The sequence below is a fragment of the Tursiops truncatus genome, chromosome 9 (assembly GCF_011762595.2).
Source record: "Tursiops truncatus isolate mTurTru1 chromosome 9, mTurTru1.mat.Y, whole genome shotgun sequence".
In the NCBI taxonomy this organism is placed as follows: Eukaryota; Metazoa; Chordata; class Mammalia; order Artiodactyla; family Delphinidae; genus Tursiops; species Tursiops truncatus.
The window spans coordinates 87,941,477-87,965,558 of NC_047042.1; the positions used below are offsets into that span (position 1 = coordinate 87,941,477).

At 38.4% G+C, this 24,082-nt stretch overlaps 1 protein-coding gene across 8 annotated transcripts in view; it reads right to left on the minus strand.

The window, feature by feature from the left end:
- CNOT4 (CCR4-NOT transcription complex subunit 4) overlaps positions 1-20,997 on the minus strand; it is a 141,680-nt gene extending 120,683 nt beyond the window's left edge. For 7 of the 8 annotated variants that reach the window (XM_019951556.3, XM_019951724.3, XM_019951503.3 and 4 more), the window contains exon 1: positions 20,788-20,997. The gene's annotated coding sequence lies outside the window, so the exon portion shown is untranslated. Of the gene's footprint in view, positions 1-19,980; positions 20,069-20,787 lie in introns of all 8 variants that reach the window. The other variant, XM_033863324.2, reaches the window with a different exon arrangement.
- Positions 20,998-24,082: the final 3,085 nt, after the last annotated feature.

Sequence of the window (24,082 nt, forward strand, 5' to 3'; positions counted from 1 at the left end):
AAAAGCCCTCAAATTAGAAAATGGGCAAACGACGTCAACAGACATTTCACCAAAGAGGATTACAAATGACCAATAAGCACATGAAAAGATGTTCTACATCTTTAACCGTAAGGAAATGCAAATTAAAACTACAATGAGATATCATTACACATCTATCTGAATGACTACAAAAAAAAAACAGGGCTAACACACACCCACTTTGATTAGAACGCAGAGAAACTGAATCACTAATACAATGCTTGTGGAAATGCAAAATCATACAGCAACTCTAGAAAATAGTCCTACAGTTTCTTTTAAAACTAAATATGCACTTACCTGATGATCCAGTAAGTGTGCTCTTGGGCATTTATCCCAGAGAAATGGAAACGTCTATTAATGCAAAAATCTGTACACAAACATTCATAACAACTCAATTAGTAAAAGCCAAAAACACTGAAAACCCGAATAAACTGTGATATATCCACACCATGAAATACTACTCAGCAATAAAAAAGTACAAACATTTGATGTAAACAACACAGATGGATTCACAAATTATTCTTATAGATCAACCCAAATCTAAGTCTGCACAGCCAACAGAAATCAGGCCTATCCTCAAAACTTAGGAGGAACCAAACAGGTTAATAGGGTATTCTAAGATCCAGAAAGCTGACAGGTAGCAAAATCTTTGTTTCAGTCTATCAAAGAGTCTATCAAAATTATCCTTCCACTGAGCATCTAAGAATGTGAACTTGAGTGAGCTCACTTTTCTTCTTCTTTCCCACAATCCCTATTATCTCTATTTCTCTATCTTTTCTCCCTAGATATCTTTTATATTTTCTCCCCTAATTGTCATTTTCAAACCTACTTTTTATCAATTCCAGTCATTAAAAAAAGGACCTAAAGACTGTCATACAGAGTGAATAAGTCAGAAAGAGAAAAATAAATATCATATATTAACGCATATATGTGGAATCTAGAAAAATGGTACAGATGAACCAGACTGCAAGGCAGAAATAGAGACACAGATGTAGAGAACAAACATATGGACATCAAGGGGGAAAAGGGGGGGCGGGGTTTGTGGTAGCGGGATGAATTGGGAGATTGGGATTGACATATATGCACTAATATGTATAAAATACATAACTAATAAGAACCTGCTGGGGCTTCCCTGGTGGTGCAGTGTAGTTAGGAATCTGCAAATGCAGCAGACACGGGTTCTATCCCTGGTGCAGGAAGATCCCACATGCCGCAGAGCAACTAAGCCCGTGCGCCACAACTACTGAGCCTGCGCTCTAGAGCCTGCGAGCCACAACTACTGAGCTCACGTGCCACAACTACTGAGCTCACGTGCCACAACTAATGAAGCCAGCGCTCCTGGAGCCCATGCTCCGCAACAAGAGAAGCCACCACGATGAGAAGCCTGCACACCGCTACGAAGAGTAGCCCGCGCTCACCACAACTTGAGAAAGCCCACACACGGCAACAAAGACCCAATGCAGTCAAAAATAAAATAAATACATTTATAAAAAAAAGAACCTGCTGTATAAAAAATAAAATTAGGGGCTTCCCTGGTGGCGCGGTGGTTGAGAGTCCCCTTGCCGATGCAGGGGACACGGGTTCGTGCCCCGGTCCGGGAGGATCCCACATGCCGCAGAGCGGCTGGGCCCATGAGCCATGGCCGCTGAGCCTGCGCGTCCGGTACCTGTGCTCCGCAACGGGAGAGGCCACAGCGGTGAGAGGCCCGTGTACCGCAAAAAAAAAAATAGATACATACATAAATAAATAAATAATAATAAATTAAATTAAATTAATTTTTTTAAAAAATTCAAGCCTTTTGGCCCAAACTTTTTTCTTATACACTTTCTTCTGAATGTGCTTTTACATAATTTTCAATACCTAGGTGCTCTGGACTCTCTGAGTAGGTGAAACTAATAAAATAGCTCTCCAGCAAATAAATTATTTTCAAATGCCTAACAAACCCATTTTTATTAATACCTTTATGGTAACAACATATCATGGATTACTTTGAAATATATTTTGGAGCTCAGAAATCAAAATCCCCCTTTAAATAATCCACAGCTACCCAAATCAGTTTTTCACTTAAAAACTACCCAGATCTGAGCTATACACCACTTGGTTTTAAACACAGTTTGAGGCTTAACCCTAAAAAAAGGATTCACTGAACCCAGTATGAATCTTGTTTTCAACAGATCAAAAAAGGTAAGAGTAATAAAATCATAAGCTTAAATCCTTAAAGGACTATAACACAGAGGGAAAAACAATAGTAATGATGCTAAGGTCTAAGTTTATGAAAGTGTATAAACCTGTAACATGGGCTTCCCTGGTGGGGCTGTGGTTGAGAGTCCGCCTGCCGGCGCAGGGGACACGGTTCGTGCCCCGGTCCGGGAAGATCCCACATGCTGCGGAGCGGCTGGGCCCGTGAGCCATGGCCACTGAGCCTGCGCATCCGGAGCCTGTGCTCCGCGACGGGAGAGGCCACAGCAGTGAGAGGCCCGCGTACCGCCAAAAAAAAAAAAAAAAACCTGTAACAACAGACTAAGTCAGTGCAGGTATTTTTTGCTTGTTTATTTGTTTGCTCAATCATACAAATTTACTTGTATGTTCAATCAGTCTTTCCTCACATGTGAAATTTTCAATCCATTTTCTTTTTTACCAGATACAAACTGCCTTTACTTTAAATTTTTAAATTTTACATTAGTAACAGAATGATTTGTAAAATACACTATTAGTAGTCCTAATATTATTTTAAGAAGTAAATAAAAGATCAACTTTTAAATTCCTCCAAAAATTTTCCAGGCAATATACAGAAAGAATCACTTATGCCTATGTAGTACCATGAGAAGGGTATGACAAAAGTCAAAAGGTTGAAAAAAAAAAAAGACAACTCAGAGCTTAAGAAAGTGAATACTAAGAAGGATAGCAACATAAAAGTATTAAACTTCAGGAAAAAATCCTTTATAATACATAATACCAAAATCATTTTTAGTGAATACATAACAGATTATTAACTGAGTTAAAATAACTCAAAGTGTTAGGACAAAAAGAAAGGTAAGTATAAGACAGCATTGTCAACGAGAAATATAATGTAAACCATACACAGAATTTTAAATTTTCTACCAGCCACATTAAGAAAAAAGAACCAGTAATTAATTTTATTTAACCCAATATATACAAAATATTATGAACTCAACATGTAATCATTATTTTACACTGAGTACACATCTTAATTCAGACTAGCTACATCTCAAGTGCTCAATAGCCAACATGTAGCTTGTGAATACCATACTGAACAACACAAGTCTATGAAACAGCTTGAGAAAACAGGCATGTATCTACCCTCAGACCAATCTCTTGGTACCAATCTATGGTACTATGCACCATAATAAGAAAAGATCTGATATCAGTAGTAATGTATACACAATATCACAACTTGTAATATCATTGCTGATCCCAGTATAAGAGAACACTCTGAAAGGAAATCAAAAGAAAACTAATTAAAGAACATTTGCCTTCAGAGAACAGAAGTAAAGACATAAAGGAAATGAACTGTGAAGTTCTTTTTTCAACTAATCTCCAAGCTTCTTTATATGTTGCATTACAGTGTAACTCCTCTAGAAATCATTAGCATTATGACAAGTGCATTCAGAGTACCCAAAAAACATATCTTTCATTTTCCCCACAATTTTACACATGATGTCTTCTTCACCTATTTGTACCAATTTCCCTTTTACTGTCATGTTCAGCATCATTCTGTTGGAAACTTTATGAATAAAAGTAAAACCAACTCACATCAGAGACTTAAGAATGGGTTATCAAGATATCTGAAAAGAGTTTAGAGTATAAAATACTAATTCAAATAGAGCCAAAAGTCTTAAGAAATACAATATATCCATCTGGAAGTAGGGAAAAACAGAAAGGGCAGGAGTAGAGGGTGGACACTTAATTTGGCAGGGGTTGGGGAGAAAGCAAGTATTGCTAAAGGAGGTTAGAGGTAGCAGTGAAATAACAACAGATCTCTATTTTTTTTTTTTTTTTGGCCACGCTACGTGGCATGTGGGATCTTAGTTCCCCAACCAGGGATCAAACCCGTGCCCCCTGCAATGGGAGCATGGAGAATTAACCACTGGACCACCAGGGAAGTCCCCACAGATCTCTATTTTAAAAGGGTGGTCCAGTCTTCTACTCAAAGCAACTTTCTGCAATAGCAACCAACTCATAGCTTCTCTTTCCAATTTCCTCTGGGAGATAGGTGTATAGGGTGGAGGAGAGGAGGGTTAGTGAGGAGAAAGGAAGCAGGCCATGATCCAGTAATGACAACTTCCCCATCCAATTTTATGCCATAAAAATTGGCATAATCAAAGACTACATTAAATGTGCCTTCAAGATTTAGTAAGATAAGATAGACTAGAATAATCTCTTATCAATTCATGAAATTTCTTAAACTCAGAGCAAATCTTGCCATCTCATTTATGTTTTCAAAGGATCATTCTGACAGCTGTTAGTTAACAGACTATAAAGAAAAGGGTAAAAGCAGGGAAGTTGGTTAAAAGGTTGTTGCAATTACCCAGCAAGAGATGATGATAGCTATGGAGATGGGAAAAACTGGTTGAATTCCGGGTATGTTTTAAAGGTAGAGCCAACAACTTCCTGATGAAATGAATGTGGGATGTGAGAACAAGAGAATCAAGAATGATTTTACCAAGGTTTCTATCCTGAGCAACTTGAAGCTGCCAACAACTAAGATGAGGAAGGCTTTGTGGGTGACGCAGGTATGAGAGGGCAGACTTGGTGGGGGGAAGAGCAAAAATTCCATTTTGCACATGTTGAGTTTGAGATGTTTAATAATTATTCAAATGGAAATAGTGAGTAGGCAACTGGGCATACAAATCTGGAGTTCAGGAGAGTGGTCTGGACTAGAGAAATAAATTTGAGTCTCATCAATATTTAGAATTCAAAGCCATGAAACTAGCAGAGATCACCAAGGGAGTGAGAGCAGATAAAGATAATCAAGGAGTAAGCCCTGCCTGGGATCTACAAGAAAGACTAAGAAGGAGCAGCCAATGAGTTTTGAAGAAAACCAAAAGAATGTGGTATCCTAAAAGGCATGTGAAACAAGTGTATCAAAGAGGAAGAAGAAAGTAACTTTGTCAAATGTAGACTGATTGCATAAGACAAAGAACTGACTACTAGATTTAATAATGTCATTGTTGGGAGACCTGAACAAAAAAATGTTAGTATAGTGATAGGGGCAAAAGCCTGATTGGAATAGGCTTAAGAAAGAACATAAGAAAACAATTAGAACAAGTGCACTTAGACAATGCTTTAAGAGGTTCTATAGCAATGGAAATAAAAAAGAGCAAAGAATAGTGATCAAGAGAAGATATTTTTATGATGAGAAAAACAGTATGCCTGTACACTGATGGGAATGACCCAGAAGAGAAGGAAGAACTGAGGATGTACAGAGAGGGAGGAGAATTGCTAGAGTACTGTCTAAAGTAAATGAAAGGGGATGGGATCTAATGCATTAGTCAGAGGAACTGGGATTAGACAGAACCAAAGACAATTCATCCATAGTAATAGAAGGCAGGCAATGTCATATCAGTAGGTACATAGGTGGTGGAGTCTATAAATATTCTTCTGACTGCTTCTACTTTCTCAATGAAGTAGAAAGCAGGTCCAACAACTGAGAGTGAGTATGAGGACAGTTGGAAGTTTGAGGAGAAAGGCAAAGGTATAAACTAGGTCATCTAGGAGAGGGGAAACCAAATGGACTAAGGAAATAGACTACGATTTCCAGACAATATTAAGGGCTTTTCAGTAACTTTCAGTCTTTAGTCCCTGTCAGCTGCACAGGTGCAGACATGAAGAACTCAGAGAATCTGATTTAACTAGGGTTAAGGTTTCGCCAAGTAAGTATGAAGAAGCAAGAAAGGAGCAAGAGAGGTGAGGCCAATGAAAGCGAATGAATATAATGATTGATACCTAGGTAATGAATGTAATACACTAGGTAAGAAGGGAAGAAAGGAAATCAAGGGTGGCAAAGGACAGTGCAAAGGGAATAGAAATTGGACTGGAGGTCCCAATGATAGTAAGCTTGTTGAGTTGGGAAGTACGTGGAAGGAGCTGAAAAGACGGATGGTGGTCAGAGAGGGGCTGCATGAACTGCAAGTCATGGTGGGGTGGGGGTTCATGTTATTGGTAATAACAAGGTGTAAGATATGACCATGGGGACTTCCCTGGAGGGCCAGTGGTTAGGACTCTGTGCTACCATTGCAGGGGTCATGTGTTCGATCCCTGGTTGGGCAACTGGGATCCCACATGCCATGAGGTATGGCCAAAAAAAGAAAGATATGACCATGGAGTGGTGACTGAGATAGGGTGGAGAGCAAGATCATTAAAGAATTTTAGAACTTAAGAGGCCACAGTAATAGAAGCAACACAGATAGTATATGTTGAAATTACCAAGAATTTTAAAAGGGATAGTGTTGGGCTTCCCTAGTGGCGCAGTGGTTGAGAGTCCGCCTGTCGATGCAGGGGACATGGGTTCGTGCCCCGGTCCAGGAGGATCCCGCATGCCGTGGAGCGGCTGGGCCCGTAAGCCATGGCCGCTGAGCCTGCGCGTCTGGAGCCTGTGCTCCGCAACGGGAGAGGCCACAGCAGTAGGAGACCCGCTTACCATTAAAAAAAAAAAAAAAAAGGGATAGTGTTATTACCAAGAATGACAGTAAGTTAAGAGCTAGAGGTGAAGAAGAGATGAGTAACTCAGAATGCAAGAAATGCCAGCAAACATAAGGATTTTTGAACAATATAACCAGGCTCACTTTTTGACTCCTATTCCATGGAAGAGGTCAGAATGGGAAATGCAGTCTTAAATCTCAGTGCATGGACTCCTCACTGACCCCTGATGATAGTATATAAGAAAAAAATGAAAAACATTATAGCCAACATGTACAAGGCAGTGTCTTCAGAAAAGTAGAAAGTAGAGGAAGTGTTCAGGAAAAAAAAACAAGGATACAAGAAATTTTGCTGATGATGGAGAGGAGTGAAAAGATAAGAAATATTCAGAAAATTGTGAGGATTCAAGTGTGAGACATGAACTGTCACCTGGAAGGATGGTAGTAACTGACATAAAAAGGGATAAAAGATATAATGAGATTAGTCCTGATGGACTTTAGGCAAGCAGTAGTGTCTAGGCTGTGACTGCTAGAGGGAGGTATCAGAAGCTCCCTGTCAATGGAACACAAAAATCTGGGAAAGCACTGCCCTTTGTCGCAGTGCAAAGGGCTTTTCCTTCACCCCTAACGACAGCTTACAAGGAAACTGTAATGTACTTGTAAGGCTGTAGAGTTTTTAAAAATTAATAATATAAAGAAGTTAGAACAGTTCCTAGATTCTAATAAGCACACAAATATAAGCTTTTATTAATCAAATATAAAATATAATTATTATAGGGGAAAAAAAGAGATACATCTTACATTTTTTTTCCTCAGCTAAATGAGTATCCCAAGTGATTTCCAGGAAAACCAGTACCAAAATGGACTCAGAAAACCCATTTGAGAAGACAAAGTCTCTGAGATCAACTTCTATGTAGTGTCCCTCAATCTCAGAAAATTGGCTCTCCTCCAAAAATGTACCCCCACCACCACTTAAACTGATTGCCCCATCCACCCCACGTCAATGGTAAAATAAGTTACTCATTCAATGAGCATATACTGAGCACCTACTATGTACCAAGTGCTATTCCAAGAACCTGGGCTACATCAAAGAACAAACATTCCCATCCTAGTAGATGGAGATCAACAACTAACAGCATATATAATGAGTTAAGTGGATTATATGATATGTTTGGAGATAAGTATTATAGAAAAAAAAAGCTTTAAAATGCAAATATTAATATTAGGGGAGAGGGGCCTGGATGCTAACTGTAAATAAATAGGGCAAGCCTTAGTGAAAAGGACATCATGTGAACAAAGTTCTGAGGGAGTTGAGACAGCTATGTTGTAATTAGATAAGTGTTCTCCAGGCAGAGGGACAGTCAGAGCAAAGATTCTAAGGCTTTTCCATTTAGTTCTTACCACTACTTGGCAATAATTTTATTTTTTTTTTCTATTTCTTCTCTTCTATCGTCCAATCCTACTCTCTACGTTACTTCAGCAGTGGATGATAATAACAGCTAACATTTATCAAATATTTACTATATACCAAGCATTGTTGTAAGAGTTTTAAAAAGATTAAGTAATTTAACAGATCTATGAAATAACGTAGATCTATGAACATAACAGATCTATGAAATAGATCTCCATCATTCACAAGGAAGAAAACTGAGGCACAAAAGATTAAGCAACTTTCTTCAAGATTACAGAGTTATCAAGTAGCAGAGCCCTGAAGCAGCATGTGTAATAAGTCTTCTGTACTGTGAAACTTAAGAACATTCAGCACAAAGACTGCCTCAAGTTTTCTCATTTCTAATAAATAGAATCTCTCATATTACACATTCAATAACCGTGAAAGCTGCTATTATAATTTGTCTTCTTGCCACTTTTATAGTCATTACCTACTACTGAATAGTCTTTAGCTACAGTCTCTACTTAACATCCTTCTTAACTTCCCGCCAATCTGATTTACATTCTCAGTCTACTGAAATCGCTCTCATGTAATTAGTGATTGTCACACACAAGCCAAAGGGCTTTCTCTATTCTCATTTTGCTTGAATGTTGCATTGAAATATGTAAATTCCTTTTTTCTTCTTGAAGTTGAAGTGGTATCATCCTAGATCTTCCTATCCCCGTGACTTCTCTCTCTTAGAAAATCTCTTCCTTTGTTTTCTGAGACAAACTTTTCTATCTTCCTTTTACCTCTCTAATTGTTCCTTTAATAATACCTTTTTCAGGGACTTCCCTGGTGGTTCAGTGGTTAAGAATCCACCTTCCAATGCAGGGGACATGGGTTCAAACCCTGGTAAGGAAACTAAGATCCCACATGCCGTGGAGCAACTAAGCCTGAACACTCTGGAGCCTGTGCGCCACAACTAGAGAGAAGCCTGCGTGCCACAATGAAGATCCCGCGTGCTGCAACAAAGACCCGACGCAGCCAAATAAATAAATAAATATTTTAAAAGAACAAACTTTTTCACTTCTACCCCTTTAAAGGTAGGTATCCAAAAGCTTACTTTCCTTTGTGCTTGTCTCTGTTAACTCAGTCCCCCTTAAGGTTTATTCACCCAATAAGTATTTATTGAGCACCTACTACCTACCAGGCACTATTTGGGTCACTTTGGATATATCAGTGAACAGAATAGACAAAAAAAAAGAAATCCTCTTATCCACGTAAAATCAAATAATTCTATGCTACCAAGGACACTCAAAACCATCTTCCCCTAAATACTATTTTAAACACATCACTCCCCTGACTTAAAACAAACAAACCTGCAGTGATTGCAATGATTCCCCTCTTATCAACCACATCTAAATTTCTCTGCCTTAGTTCAAAATACTCCATAATTATTTTCTATCATACCTGTCCAGGTTCATTTTCCATTACTCTTTGATTCAAAAGAATTCCAGGTAGGTCAGTCCTTTGATTACCCCCTAAAACACATTACCTGTGTTTCCAGCTGGTCAAGTAACTACTAAAAACATATGTCTACTACCCAGACATTAAAAAGTACACTGAATAAAAAGATAAGTCTTCAAAAATAGATTTTTAAAAAATTCTTTCAAACATATAAAAACAGCAAACACGTATCCAGGGCTTACTATATGCCAAACGCTATTCCATGCACTTTATATACATTAACTCATTTATTCCACACAACAATCTTAATAGCTGCATTCTACAAATGAGGAAGCTGAGGTCCAGACAGCATAAGGTAACTTGCCCTAGGTCTGACAAGAAGTGGTAGGAGTAAGATTCAGGCTCAGGCAGTCTGGTTCCATACTAAACTGCATGCTCCCAGCAGAAGCCATAAATAAAAGTAGGGGGAATTGAAAGGGCTGGCAAGCAAATCTATAGACCAATGAAAACTATGTTCAACTATAAAAAAAATCATTTAAGTTAGCCCGTTACTCCAAGAGCAATATTTCCTTTAATATAATGTCAAGTTTTAAAAATTACAGAATTTAGTAGTATATAATAAAAAGCACAACCTGTAAACACAAACACATCATATATTATTCAGAGTTCTCCAAAGCTGCTGAAAACTTGCTAGGCGTGACAAAAAAATAGAGGGCAACACATGACTAACAAATGTTGTTTTGTTAGCACAGCTATATTAAAGTATTTTACTGTCATACTTGTTTTCATTAGGATCAAACAGATTTGAATACAGTGCAGGGATGGTAACTACCTTAAAAAATACTACTAGCTTTACTTTTTAGAAGCAAAGTTCACATCTAGGACTAGGTCCAGGACAACAGAAAAGATTTTAGTAGAAGCAAGAAATTCCAAGAAAGTACCACGAAGCATCTAACATCAGTACTCTTCAACCTATCACCAACTCTATTGCTAAAGGACATTTTAAAAGATTTCTAAGTATTAATTTAGTAAATTCATGAAACTACTTTATAACTGATTACATAAAATTAAAAATGAAAGGAAGAGGTTCTTCTATAAAACAATCTTAGAATAACCTTACGCCAATACATGAGCAAAATGAGGAGTATCACACACATCATTTTCTTCTCTTTCCCATTTCCCCCTTCCTTCTGGCAGATTAAAGACACAAAAATGGTCAGGTTTTGAGCTAGAGAGGTTAAAATGCACAAGCCTGGACAAGGATGCTAGTCTGACTTAGAAAAGGCTAAAGTCTGTAGCCTTCCCAACTAGAAGCCTAACTTAGAAAAGAAAACCTAAAGTATGTAGCCAAAGGCAGCAAAGGAGCCAGTGCCATCAATGCCTTAGGCAAAAATGCACCGTGGTCATTATTAGAATTTGAAGTGTTTCACTGTATTTTCTGCCTCTCCTCCCTTTTCCTAGGTTTGAAATACACCTGCCCTCCCAGCTACCCAAGACACCCCAAAGCCACTCACACAAAAGGGCTCCCTCCCAAGAATTTCATGAATAAAACTATGCAAAATACTAATAATTTGAGATTAATTCAAGTTGTTAAAATCTGGGAGAGATTTTTGGAGCATGGAACCATTTTCTCCTCTCCCCTCCACCACCCACTGTGACACTTTTAAGCGGCTCCACACTCAAGGCATTAAATTAAAAGTTCTTGGGGAAAAGAATGGATTGGCAGCTACCACTGAAAATATTCTCAAATACTAAGGTTCTCCTATACTGCATATTTGATATTTACTTCCTTCCCACATACACTGGGTGGTAATGAGAAAGAAGCATAATCCTCCTCAAGATTCTCCTGCACAAAGGCGATAGCAATTCAATCTTAAATCCACAATTAAAATATTACAGGCTCTGTTAAAACATACCCAAGCAGAAGGCAAAAGCTTTCTATTCCAGTGACCATATTAGATAGTACGCATAACCCGCTAAATAAAGAAGGAAAAAAATGTGAAAAATAGTTCTGTCACATCACCAGGATTAAGGAGGTTTAGGATGGAGGGAACATCCATGAAAAACACATATTTCCCAACAATGCACTATATTGCATCATTATCTTTATCCTTATTAATATTTCCCAAGTACCCGAAAGGTCCATGGCATTATTGTAGGTTACACCTTTTATAATAATAGGAAAGAAAATGATTGGTAAATTAAGGTAAATTAAATTTTGAAGCTGTAAGCACCTAAGCTTGAGATGTTTTCAGACTCAACTATAAGAATTCTTGAGATCCACATGCTAAATATTGTAGAAAGGGAATACATGTGATACTGAGGGAAGCAGGAAGAGAACAATGGCAATACAGTATTATTCATCTACTATTTACAAAGCCAGAAACAAGAAATCTACTTTTCCCCTGCTGCTTTAAGATAACAAATGAAATTATCCTTCACAAAACAAAGCAAGCATGCTATCCAGAAATACACAATAGATGAAGAAAGTTGGTTTAATGAAGTGAACAAACCAAAACAAAGAAAAGAATAACTTCAAGGGTCTGAGAACTTAAAAAACATTTTCAAATAAAATAAATATGGCTTTTGTGTAACCAGATCTGTTTTTAATAATACCTTTGCAAAACAAAGTATATCAAAATAAATCAAAGAATAAACTTTCACTTAATAATGTCCCTACATTCTTCTTTGGCCTGCTGACCTATCCTTATCCATCCTTAAAGGAGGTTGGGGCTGACAATATTAGTGCCCTATTCATCAGAATTTTATGCCATTCCTTCTGCATTAATCAGGTCATTATTAAACTTTAAAGCTATCCAGTAATATATACTGGTTACAAGCTGTTCAAATATACATTTCCTAATACTTCTTCTGAACTCTTACACACATAAGAAGCAGATGAGGCATCAATTTCCCTTTTACAAATGAAATATGTTCCATCTCATTATCATGTAATAAAGATTTTCTTTATTTTCCAAACTCCCAGTGAATACATATCTAAAATTATTTGAAAACACTAGTAGCTATTTTCTGCTGAATTTTCTTGAGATTGTTATTTGAGTAATCATGCATCACTTCCTTTTCAAAAGCTGGGCTTGGATAACAAATTGCAGTTTACTATCAAAGACAAATAGACATTTCTTCAGTCCTCTATTCTCCAAAACCTTGTTGTCATTTCTGGATATAAGGACTGAAGAGAAGATGGAATCAATTAGGTGCCAAATCGTGTAGAATATCCACACCAACATCTCTACTCATGGCCTACTCATTAATTTTTCACATTCAACTGTCAACCCCAAAATATGCTGCACACTACTGAAGAAGGAATCTTTTTCTAAACAGTACTTTCATCATGTCATCTCCTGCCCCCAACCAACTACTGGCTCCTTACCGTAGCTGATCAGATTCAACCTGACACTGAATACACCTCATAATCTAGCCCTACTCTAGCATACTAATTTCTCTGACACCATTCTCAGAAATTAACACCTTATTCTACTGAGATCAGACTCCTTACACCTCTCTCACATCATGCTGGTTCCCACCAAGTGTTTGCTCCTGCTTCCAAGCCCCACATGGAACGTATGGAATGTTCTCCTTCTGAAGATGATCTGCCTATGCAGACAGTACATATTCTTTATTCAAGTCCCACTTTCTCAAGGAAGCCCTACTCCTAGATAACCCTATACTAACATAATGGACTCAGACCCATGTATCAAAGCGTTAGTTGTATAATGCTTTGGATAGTGCTAGTTATATTATTATGAAAGTATACCCAACAAGATAATAAACTCTTAGAAGAGGCTGGGTCATTTCCCAAGAAGTAGGTCTATAATAAGTACTTAAACACTATTTGAAAAATTGATTGAATAATCCTGATTTTTTTAAAAATCAAGGATATTATATGTCAAAAAGAGTTCTAGTACAAATGAAATAATTGTGATGACGAGAATTTGCTTCAAAATAATCCAGGTCAAAGAGTACACTAAGTGGGGGCATAGGTAAACTAAGTGGGGGCACAGGTAAACCCAGACTGACTATGAGTTGATGATCTTTGAAGTGACACACACATAGAGATCTGTGTCTACTTTTGTTTAAAATTTTTCATGTTAATAAGTCAATTTTTTTAACACTAATAATGTCTTTACTTCACTTTAAATGACAAAACCAAGGCATATCATAACACTTTTCTTTACCCAACAAATACCTAAGTCCCCATTTAAAGTATGAAAAAGAATTCTGGAAAGATCTAATTTGACAGGAAACTTGTAAGAGCTAATTCTCAACTAAGAATTAATTTTAAAATTAAAGGAAAAAATCTAATCGAAATGGAGGGGATCTCCATCAAAAGAAAAATTAATCTTACTACCAAAAGCAATACTGCTGAAATTAGAACACTCCCTAACACCATACACAAAAATAAACTCAAAATGGATTAAAGACCTAAATGTAAGGTCAGACACTATCAAACTCTTAGAGGAAAACATAGGCAGAACACTCTATGACATATATCACAGCAAGATCCTTTTTGACCCACCTCCTAGAGTAATGGAAATAAAAACAAAAATAAACAAGTGGGACCTAATGAAACTTCAAAGCTTTTTGCACAGCAAAGGAAACCATAAACAAGACCAAAAGACAACCCTCAGAATGGGAGAAAATATTTGCAAATGAAGCAACTGACAAAGGATTAATCTCCAAAATTTACAAGCAGCTCATGCAGCTCAATAACAAAAAAACAAACAACCCAATCCAAAACTGGGCATAAGACCTAAACAGACATTTCTCCAAAGAAGATATACAGATTGCCAACACATGAAAGAATGCTCAACATCATTAATCATTGGAGAAATGCAAATCAAAACTACAATGAGATATCACCTCACACCAGTCTGAATGGCCATCATCAAAAAATCTAGAAACAATAAATGCTGGAGAGGGTGTGGAGAAAAGGGAACACTCTTTGCACTGCTGGTGGGAATGTAAATTGACACAGTCACTATGGAGAACAGTATGGAGGTTCCTTAAAAAACTAAAAATAGAACTACCATATGACACAGCAATCCCACTACTGGGCATATACCCTGAGAAAACCATAATTCAAAAAGAGTCATGTACCAAAATGTTCATTGCAGCTCTATTTACAATAGCCAGGACACGGAAGCAACCTAAGTGTCCATCAACAGATGAATGGATAAAGAAGATGTGGCACATATATACAATGGAATATTACTCAGCCATAGAAAGAAACGAAATTGAGTTATTTGTAGTGAGGTGGATGGACCTAGAGTCTGTCATACAGAGTGAAGAAAGTCAGAAAGAGAAAAACAAATACCGTATGCTAACACATATATATGGAAGAAAAAAAAAAGGTCATGAAGTACCTAGGGGTAAGACAGGAATAAAGACAGACCTACTAGAGCATGAACTTGAGGATATGGGGAGGGGGAAGGGTAAGCTGTGACAAAGTGAGAGAATGGCATGGACATATATACACTACCAAACGTAAAATAGATAGCTAGTGGGAAGCAGCCGCATAGCACAGGGAGATCAGCTAGGTGATTTGTGATCACCTAGAGGGGTGGGATAGGGAGGGTGGGAGGGAGGGAGACGCAAGAGGGAAGAGATACGGGAACATATGTACATGTATAACTGATTCACTTTGTTATAAAGCAGAAACTAACACACCATTGTAAAGCAATTATACTCCAATAAAGATGCTAAAAAAAAAAAAAGCAATACTGCTTATATTTCAAGTTTTCATTCAATTACAGCATTCACAAAAGGGTCCACCCAAACAATAGCTGAAAATCACAAAACACTGTTTAAAAAAAAAAAAAAAGCATAATATGAAAGGCAGAAAATAAAAAGAAAAAAAGTTGCTAAAATCAATGTTCAATAACCCGAATCAGCCAATGTTATTTCAAGAAATTCACTATCTGAAGACACCAATTGCCCTTAACAGGGATTGAATTAGTAGGTTCTTAAATAATCAGGAAAATTAGCACTTCCTCTTTATTCTGAGACCTGAAAAATATGATTAAGAAATTGCAGATATTTGGCTTGATGACAACATATAGCTCCACCCCTTTGATATTTCAGTCTATAACTACTCTTCAAAATTCAACCATTATTTCCCTACATCATCGTTCACTAATTCCTTCCAAAAGCAGTGATACAAACATCTATCTTTAAATGGTTCTTTAATTAAATGCTCTAATTACACTGCTTCTTTGCCTTGACTTTTTTCCCCCAAAACTGGTTTTAGGCATATATACAAACCAATCTGATTATTCTGATTTCCCCTTCTCCATATTTTCTCTAAATACTCAAGAGGGGAGGTTTTAGATACCATAACTAAATAACATATTTGATTGCGAACAGATATCCGATGTATACAAATAGCAAGCTTTATCCCAATAGCAATACATCATCTGCCCATCACCCAATGCAATTAAAGTTTAAAACAGGACAACTCTCTTGTATAAACAGAGTTTAGAAAGAATGAAACCATCCTCACAAATAAACTCCTTAGGAGAAAAATAAACTCATACTCAAATTGCTTTGTACTTGCCCTATCTTTAAAGTTTCATTTTCCTAGCAAGTGAAAGTAATCATCTTCTTTTTAGTAGCATGTAATTTCTCTCTTCTAGTAAAAGAAAAACTGTTACGGTAAGGCTAATCTAAGGGGCCAAAATAGTGTTGAAATTTTCTCTTCTATAAACTACTTTCTGATTAACAAATAAAAGAATCATGCTACAAAAAAGAAATGTGACAAAACCCATTGGGTTAATATTACTACACATGAAAAAGTTGACATTTACTACACAATCTTTTCTAATAAAGAAGGCCACATAAATATCAGATTAAAAACAATTCTGAAAAAAGTTTTTTCAGAAAACCACTAAATATAGGATTAACAGTCCCACTATCTTTTCATTGCATCACTAAATAAGTGAGTAAATTATGCCATCTTTATAATTTGTGTACTCTCAACTTTTGAGAAAAAAATATTACTCTCTTTAAAATATCAGTGGTATTGCCACATTTTATATAAGCATGGGCATTTGCAGATTTTTCCTAATATCTCTGAGGTAACACAAAATATTTTAAATCTCAAAATGTGTTAACAAGTTTTATCCTATACATGCTATTCCAGTGGGATGAAAACCATTTACAAGTTCCACTTAGATTAAGAAATCCTTTGAGAAAAGTATGTAGTACATTCTAGTTATACTATTTCTAGAGCACTAAAAATCTCTATAACCTATTTCCCTACTGTTTTTCTTTAGAACTAACAGATGAATGTAACTTCCTTCACAAAAAGTCAAGACAGTACTATACTTAATGACAGAAAGCTAACTGAATTTTCAGCAGAGGTTTAAGTTTTCATAAACTAAAACTTTCTATTTCATTTGAATGGTCTATAAAAATAATAACACTGGGCTTCCCTAGTGGCACAGTGGTTAAGAATCCGCCTGCCAATGCAGGGTACACGGGTTCGAGCCCTGGTCCGGCAAGATCCCATATGCTGGGGAACAACTAAGCCTGTGCACCACAGCTACTGAGCCTGCGCTCTAGAGCCTGCGAGCCACAACTACTGAAGCCCATGTGCCTGGAGCTCGTGCTTCACGACAAGAGAAGCCACGGCAATGAGAGGCCCGCGCTCCGCAATGAAGAGTAGCCCCCGCTTGCCTCAACTAGAGAAAGCCTGCATGCAGCAACGGAGACCCAATGCAGCCTAAATAAATAAATAAACAAATAACTTTTAAAAAAATTTTAAAAAATAATAATAACATTGAGTTGAAATAGATTCAATCAAGTGCTATCTACAGGCACCAAAAAAAAAAAGAAACTTTTTTCTAATGAAGAGTGTAGCTTAACCTTAAAGCACGAGTAGCGAAGGAGAGAAAGGGAAGATTTCTAAAATCATACTGCTTAAACTGAGAAGATATTTTTTCATTATATTGATACATATAACATCATTTTAAAAATAAAACTCCCTTAATGCAAGGAGTTCATCCTTAAGCAATGCCCTCTTTCTTTTACAAAGTAATAAACTGCAAGTTATCGCTAGTGCTCCAATCAGACTGAAGTTGAAGGGCATTACAAAACAATTTTTCTGTATTTTGCCATTTGATTATAACTGTCTCATCCTAATAAAATTAAAGATTTGTCTATGGAACTTTGTGAAAACAAATTTCATAACAAGTCAACCTCAAGTAACTCATGTTCAAAAACCCTTCTGTAGAAATAATCTATTCAGTTGAAGAATTCAACTACTGAAACTGGCAGAAAGTATTCCAAACTATCCCAAAAAAAGAACCCCACGAAATTATGAAGCTACAATACTCAAAATGTTACATTTAAGAAGTTAAATCACACGGGCTTCCCTGGTGGCGCACTGATTAAGAATCTGCCTGCCAATGCAGGGGATATGTTTCGAGCCCTGGTCCGGGAAGATCCCACATGCCGCGGAGCAACAAAGCCCGTGAGCCGCAACTACTGAGCCTGCGCTCTAGGCCCGCGAGCCACAACTACTGAAGCCCGTGCGCCTAGACCCCGTGCTCGGCAACAAGAGAAGCCATTGCGATGAGAAGTCCGCGCACCGCAACTAAGAGTAGCCCCCACTCACGGCAACTAGAGAAAGCCCGCGTGCAGCAACGAAGACCCAACACAGCCAAGGATAAATAAATAAATTTATAAAAATAAAAAAAAGTTAAACCATACAAAAATACTTTGAACTCTCAGCTCTGTATTTCCTATCAAAATATCAAAGAACTTTAGATATCTTCTTCAGATGTGTTAAAGATTCCAAAGTAAATTCATTTTGACTTCACAGTGCTGATAACTAAGAATTTGATGATGGCAGGAAAAAAACTATAGAGTGGAGAAAATTACTTGAGAATGCTTTTATTGAAGCAAAATATCTTTACAAAAGAAAAGATGTATTAAAATAATTTACCCTCTTCTGCCAGACAAACAGTCCTCTCCTAGAACACACTGCTTACAATTCAGCCAAGTATGACTGCCAAGGGTTTCTAAACCCGTGTGTTAGGCTTGTTCAAAGTGGAAAGCTTCTCCACCAGTGTATTACAAAGAAAAATGAAATATATTTTTTGCTTAGAGTTGAAGATCAATTGTATTAAATATATTCCTACTGATAAACTAAAAGTAAGTAATACTTTTTTTTTAAAAAAACCTCAGGTCATAACTTAGGACAAGGTTTGCTATATAAATTGCTTCCAATTCTCAGAAAAGTCGGGATTTATTTAGTTTCCCCAAATTGTGGCTTAAGTGGCTGAAAGGAAAAATGAAGTTTTATAAACAGCTTTCCTAACCTCGGTTTACATTTGATGAAACAGACCATTTATCACAATCAAGCGAATATAATGTCAAATGTAAGATTCCATCAAGTATTACAGATAAAATCTGTAAAAAAATCACAATTATGCAGCAACATCCAAAAGTGATTTAATGGACAACTATATGTATTTATATTTACACTTGAGGTATTATTACTTTTGCAAATAAGAGGTATACTGCTGCATGAGATTGCTACTATGACTTAATATTTTTACATACATCTTAAGAACACAATGTCTTATTTACGTTTAAATTTGAGATGTATGTATCTGATCTATGTAATCCTGTTTGTTTTTCTGGTAATTCTTTACTTCACAGTAGTCTGATTATAGCAAAAGCTCCTTCTTCACAAAACAGACATCATAAGCCACCACCGGCTTCTAGTTTTCTGCTTTTTAATGTAAATAATAATGACACTGAGTGTTACCAAATGCATTTATGTGCACAGCTTTGTCATTTCTTTCCCAGCCCCCTTCTTTTCTATGGAAAAAATGAGATTTAGTTTTGAAAAAAAAAATCGATTTTTCCTTTGCTTATAGACCTAATGGTTTTCAAGAGAAGACAATTTATTCAGATACCTACCATTCTAGATATGTTAAAAGAAAGAACTTCCCAAATCCAAAAATATCAAGTCAGATATTAGCTGGAGAGGAAATTTCCACTCAAACTATAAATAAAATGTCATCAATTAAGCTGAACATCAATAAAACTGAGTCAATAATCAATTCTCAATTTGGAAGGAATCTGTAACCCACATATAACCTGCTTATAATCAGAACACCACTTATATTTGCTTGTGGAGCTCACAGATGAATTTGGTTGTGTGCCAGATTTATCTTATTTTTAAATGCCCAGGCTAATATTTGTTGGTATAATCAGAGCCCACATTAAGTATCCTGGGGAGACTCAATTCAGAAGAAGGCTTGGTAGCATGGAGAAACCGGTCCAAAATGGAAAAAAAAAAAAAAAAAAAAAAAAAACCACGTCCCAACAGAGCGAATAATCCACAAATAGATCATTGAAAGCAAAACGAAGACGCTCCTCTCCGGAGTAGCCTGAATAAACGAGCTTCACTCAAAATGTTTAACAGTATCCTACCTCACTTCATTCACTTCCCAACTTCCTTGACTTTTCAGGGGCCAACACGGGGCATCCCTTTTTTTCTGGAAGTGTATGCTGAAAGAATCTGTATAGGAAAGAGGGAAGGAACGGACAATACCCAAGAACGCTGTGAAACAGGTGGGTCAGAACGAGCAGCAGCATAATCTAGATACTTAAGGGGCAGCTTTAAAATGATAGATGTGGTTAAAGGAAAGACTGCAAATCGGAAGAAGCTCTAGGGTAGCAGATACGCTGGGGACTAATGGCAAGCACCGGGGGGGAGCAAAGGCTAACTCCACAGTGGTAGCAGCGGAGCAAAAAACAAGCGGCAGGACCGAGTGGGCAACGAGCAGTGGGATTAATGAGCACCACGGGTCAGAGTGGAAGTGATGGCTTCGGTCTTGGGAGACGGGAGCCACTGGAGAAGGACGTCAGAGAGGGGCAAGGGGGTTGGGAAAACAGGGAGTCCTGAGACCTAAGATTCCTGCCCCTACAAAAACGTAGGGGAGAGCACTGAAGACGAGCAGCCGCCTCGGCTGCCCAATTGAAGAGATTTTTGAAGCAGTCGAGGCTCGCCGCCGCGCAGCCTTCTGCCCCGCTCCCTTTTCCCGGCGGTAACTGCTGTGGCGTAGAGGGGAGAGGGAGGAAGAGGAGGAGGAGGAGGAAGACCGAGAAGGAGGCTGAAGATGAGGCGGGGGGTGGGGAGAAAGGGGGGTGCGGCCTGCACAGTCCCAGCGAAGCCTCCGCTCTCTCGTAGCCGGTAAGCCCCGGGTTTCCCCTAAGCCCAGCCCCGCACAGACTCACCCGCCTGCCTTGCCTCGCTTTTCCCTTATCCGATTCCACGCGTTGCCGCGTCCTCACAAGAGACCACTGAACGAGTGTCGGGGAAAAAACTCTTCAGAAACGGGCCTGATTGCTTCAGCGAGTCCGACCTTTACGGCTGAGAGAGAGAGTCTCAGCTTTCGGTGGGTTCCACAGCCAGACGGGCCACCATCTTACATTAGGGTAAGACTCCTCCGGCCTCCGGTGCGCAGGCGCACGCCGATCCGACAGGGAGGGGCGGGGGAGGGGCGGGAGGAGCGGCAGGGGTACTGCTCCCGCAGCATCCTGGGAGTTGTAGTCCTCGGAGGGTAACAGCCCAGAGGCAAGCCGGGAGTTGATGTTCTCACTCCGAGGGCGGATGGGATCCCCACCTCACGTGCCTGTTACACTATTGCCTTTCTTCGTGTTTTGCTTCCTTCTTGACCCGCGTGTGCTGCTCCGCTGTCATTTGGTCGGCGGCCTTCGTTAGTGGTTCCGTTTCCTCGGTGTTTGCTCAAATATGGGAGACCAAAACTCGGGGCGGGCGTAACCAATTTTGGGGGAACCGAGACCGTTCTCTGCTCTGCCCACCATGGGTATTAAAGAGGGCGGGGTACAGTCAGGTTGGAGGTAGGAGGAGCGCGGGATTTGATCTAGAGTGGGAATTGGATACTGAATTGGCGTTTGTTTGCGAAAAGTGTTAACTCGTTGCCACTGTTTGCGCGTTTTGGAGTCACCACCCTTGATCCAGTCCTCACCATTAATCTCCAGTGAAGAGATATCCTAAATTGTCCTTTACAGAAGTACAAGAGAAGGGAATACCCACGCGTTTACAAAAATGTGTTTCTAATGATATAAATTTGAGAACAGTATGCGGACTTTGCAAATTGTTAGTTCGATTTCCAGCCTGCACAGCTCTGCGCGCGGAGTTCACAAACCCTACACACATCAATACATCCCAACGAATATAAGAACGCGTTCGCAATTTCTACGAGCGCCGAGGAATCCTCAATTTCAAAAATCAGTCACACACATACACAAAAAAATCAGTCAATTTACTGGTCCCTCCCACATGCCTCCTAGAATTCTGGTGGAAGTGGCGCTCGACGCAGTCGTTTTTGCTTATTGTGTGTATTCTTCACCCATTCATACAACAAATACTCATTGAGCTCCTCCTGTGTGCCCGGCACTGTTCTATACATGGGGAGGAGACGGTGAGCAAAATAGACAAAATTCCCTGTTCCTATTCTAGGAATTCCTGTGTCTATTCTAGTGTGTGTGTTAGGGTGACAGAAAAGGGAGATGAGGCAATTTATAAAACATATGATTGAAATGCATAGTATATTGTAACTGATGAAAAATTCTAAACAGAAGGAGAATGGGGGAAGGTTTCAGTATAAAATCTGTGAACTTAATCTCATAGTGAGAAGCTTTCATTTCATTTTTTAGCAATACATTAGTTCTTTGTGCTTTACTATCAAGCCTAGAGTCAATTATTTGGTGAAAACTTAAAATATGTAATAAACTCACAATTCACCAAAAATTTGAAATTGTAGAATCATGAGATTATTACCTAGCAAGGAAACTTGGGAAATCATTTGGAGTCACCACCTTTAGGTAACTATTTAAACATTCAGTATAGGAGACATGTATTATTTTAATGTGTGTTTTTTATATTACCAATTTTACAGTGAAATGTAAACCAAGTAACGAAAAGAACAAAATAAACAGAATCCTTACCATTATTAAAGATAAGAACCACCACATTAAGACTGGAAAGGATCTTAATCATCATCGAATCCATCATCTTATCCTACACACCTTTTTTTAAGAACAGTATCTTTACAATATCTCTTGTATTAGCCTAAAATGAAATTCATGGATAATTTATGAATTTCATCTACATACATGATCTTGTTTTAAATCAAAATAATGTCCTATATATGATATAAAAGTAATTTATAGTACAATGTTTTGTATTTCAATATATAAATGCTCAGACATGACAATTATAGAAAATATAATCAAATCTTCATTTGCTGGCACTTATAAATCCCCATGAATGTGAAAGCTCCAAATACCAACTGACACAAGTATGCTGATTGACCACCTCTGGTGACAACACTAATCTGTCCTCAGTGTCCAGTGTAGATGCATTCCTAAAACACTCACTTTTAGAGTTCTGTAATAATTTAAAACAGCTTTGTGTTCATATGCAAAATAGGTCAGGTTTTAGGCACAGATCATATATACAGGTTTCTCACCTGCACTGGGGGCATTTAAAAGTCATGAGGGATGGGCTTCCCTGGTGGCGCAGTGGTTAAGAATCTGCCTGCCAATGCAGGGGACACGGGTTTGAGCCCTGGTCTGGGAATATCCCACATGCCAGAGCAACTAAGCCCGCGAACCACAACTACTGAGCCCACGTGCCACAACTACTGAAGCCCCCACACCTAGAGCCCGTGCTCTGCAACAAGAGAAGCCACTCCAGTGAGAAGCCCGCGCACCGCAACAGAGAGTAGCCCCCACTCACTGCAACTAGAGGAAGCCCGCACACAGCAATGAAGACCCAACGCAGCCAAAAATAAATAAATTTAATTTTAAAAAAAGAGCCCTCTTTAAAAGTCATGAGGGACAAAAAATAATTTTTCATGTAAGGAACAGTGCCCTGTTTTGCAGAAAGTCTAGCTTACCTGGCCCCTACCCTCTAAAGGTCAGTAGTACCTCCCAGAGTATCCAACACTAGGGGACAATCCCATACGTACTGACAGTCATTTATTCCTGGAGACTAACAGTAAGGAAGTGACATTTCCTAGGTCACCACCTAATTAGTGACAGAGCCACTATCCTCCCAGGCCAATGCTCCTTTTACACTGTTTTACAAATTTTTCATATATATATGTGTGTATGTTGTATGTGTAATTTCATAGACATCCATGTAACACATATCATTTAAAAGGTTAATTAATATGCAATTCTAGCTGCCTAATGTTTCCTCGGTGTAGGACATACCATTTATTCACTCCATAAATGTTTTTTACCTTTGAGTATTGTGCTAGGTGATGGTGGTACAGCAAAACACTGTCTCTGTCCTCATAGAGCAGGGTGCCTCGTGGAGGAGGCAGAGAAGAAATCATCAGACATTTAAATAAATACAAGTGAGCCTTCCCTGGTGGCGCAGTGGTTAAGAATCCGCCTGCCAATGCAGGGGACATGGGTTCAAGCCCTGGTCCGGGAAGATCCCACATGCCGTGGAGCAACTAAGCCCGTGTGCCACAACTACTGATCCTGCGCTCTA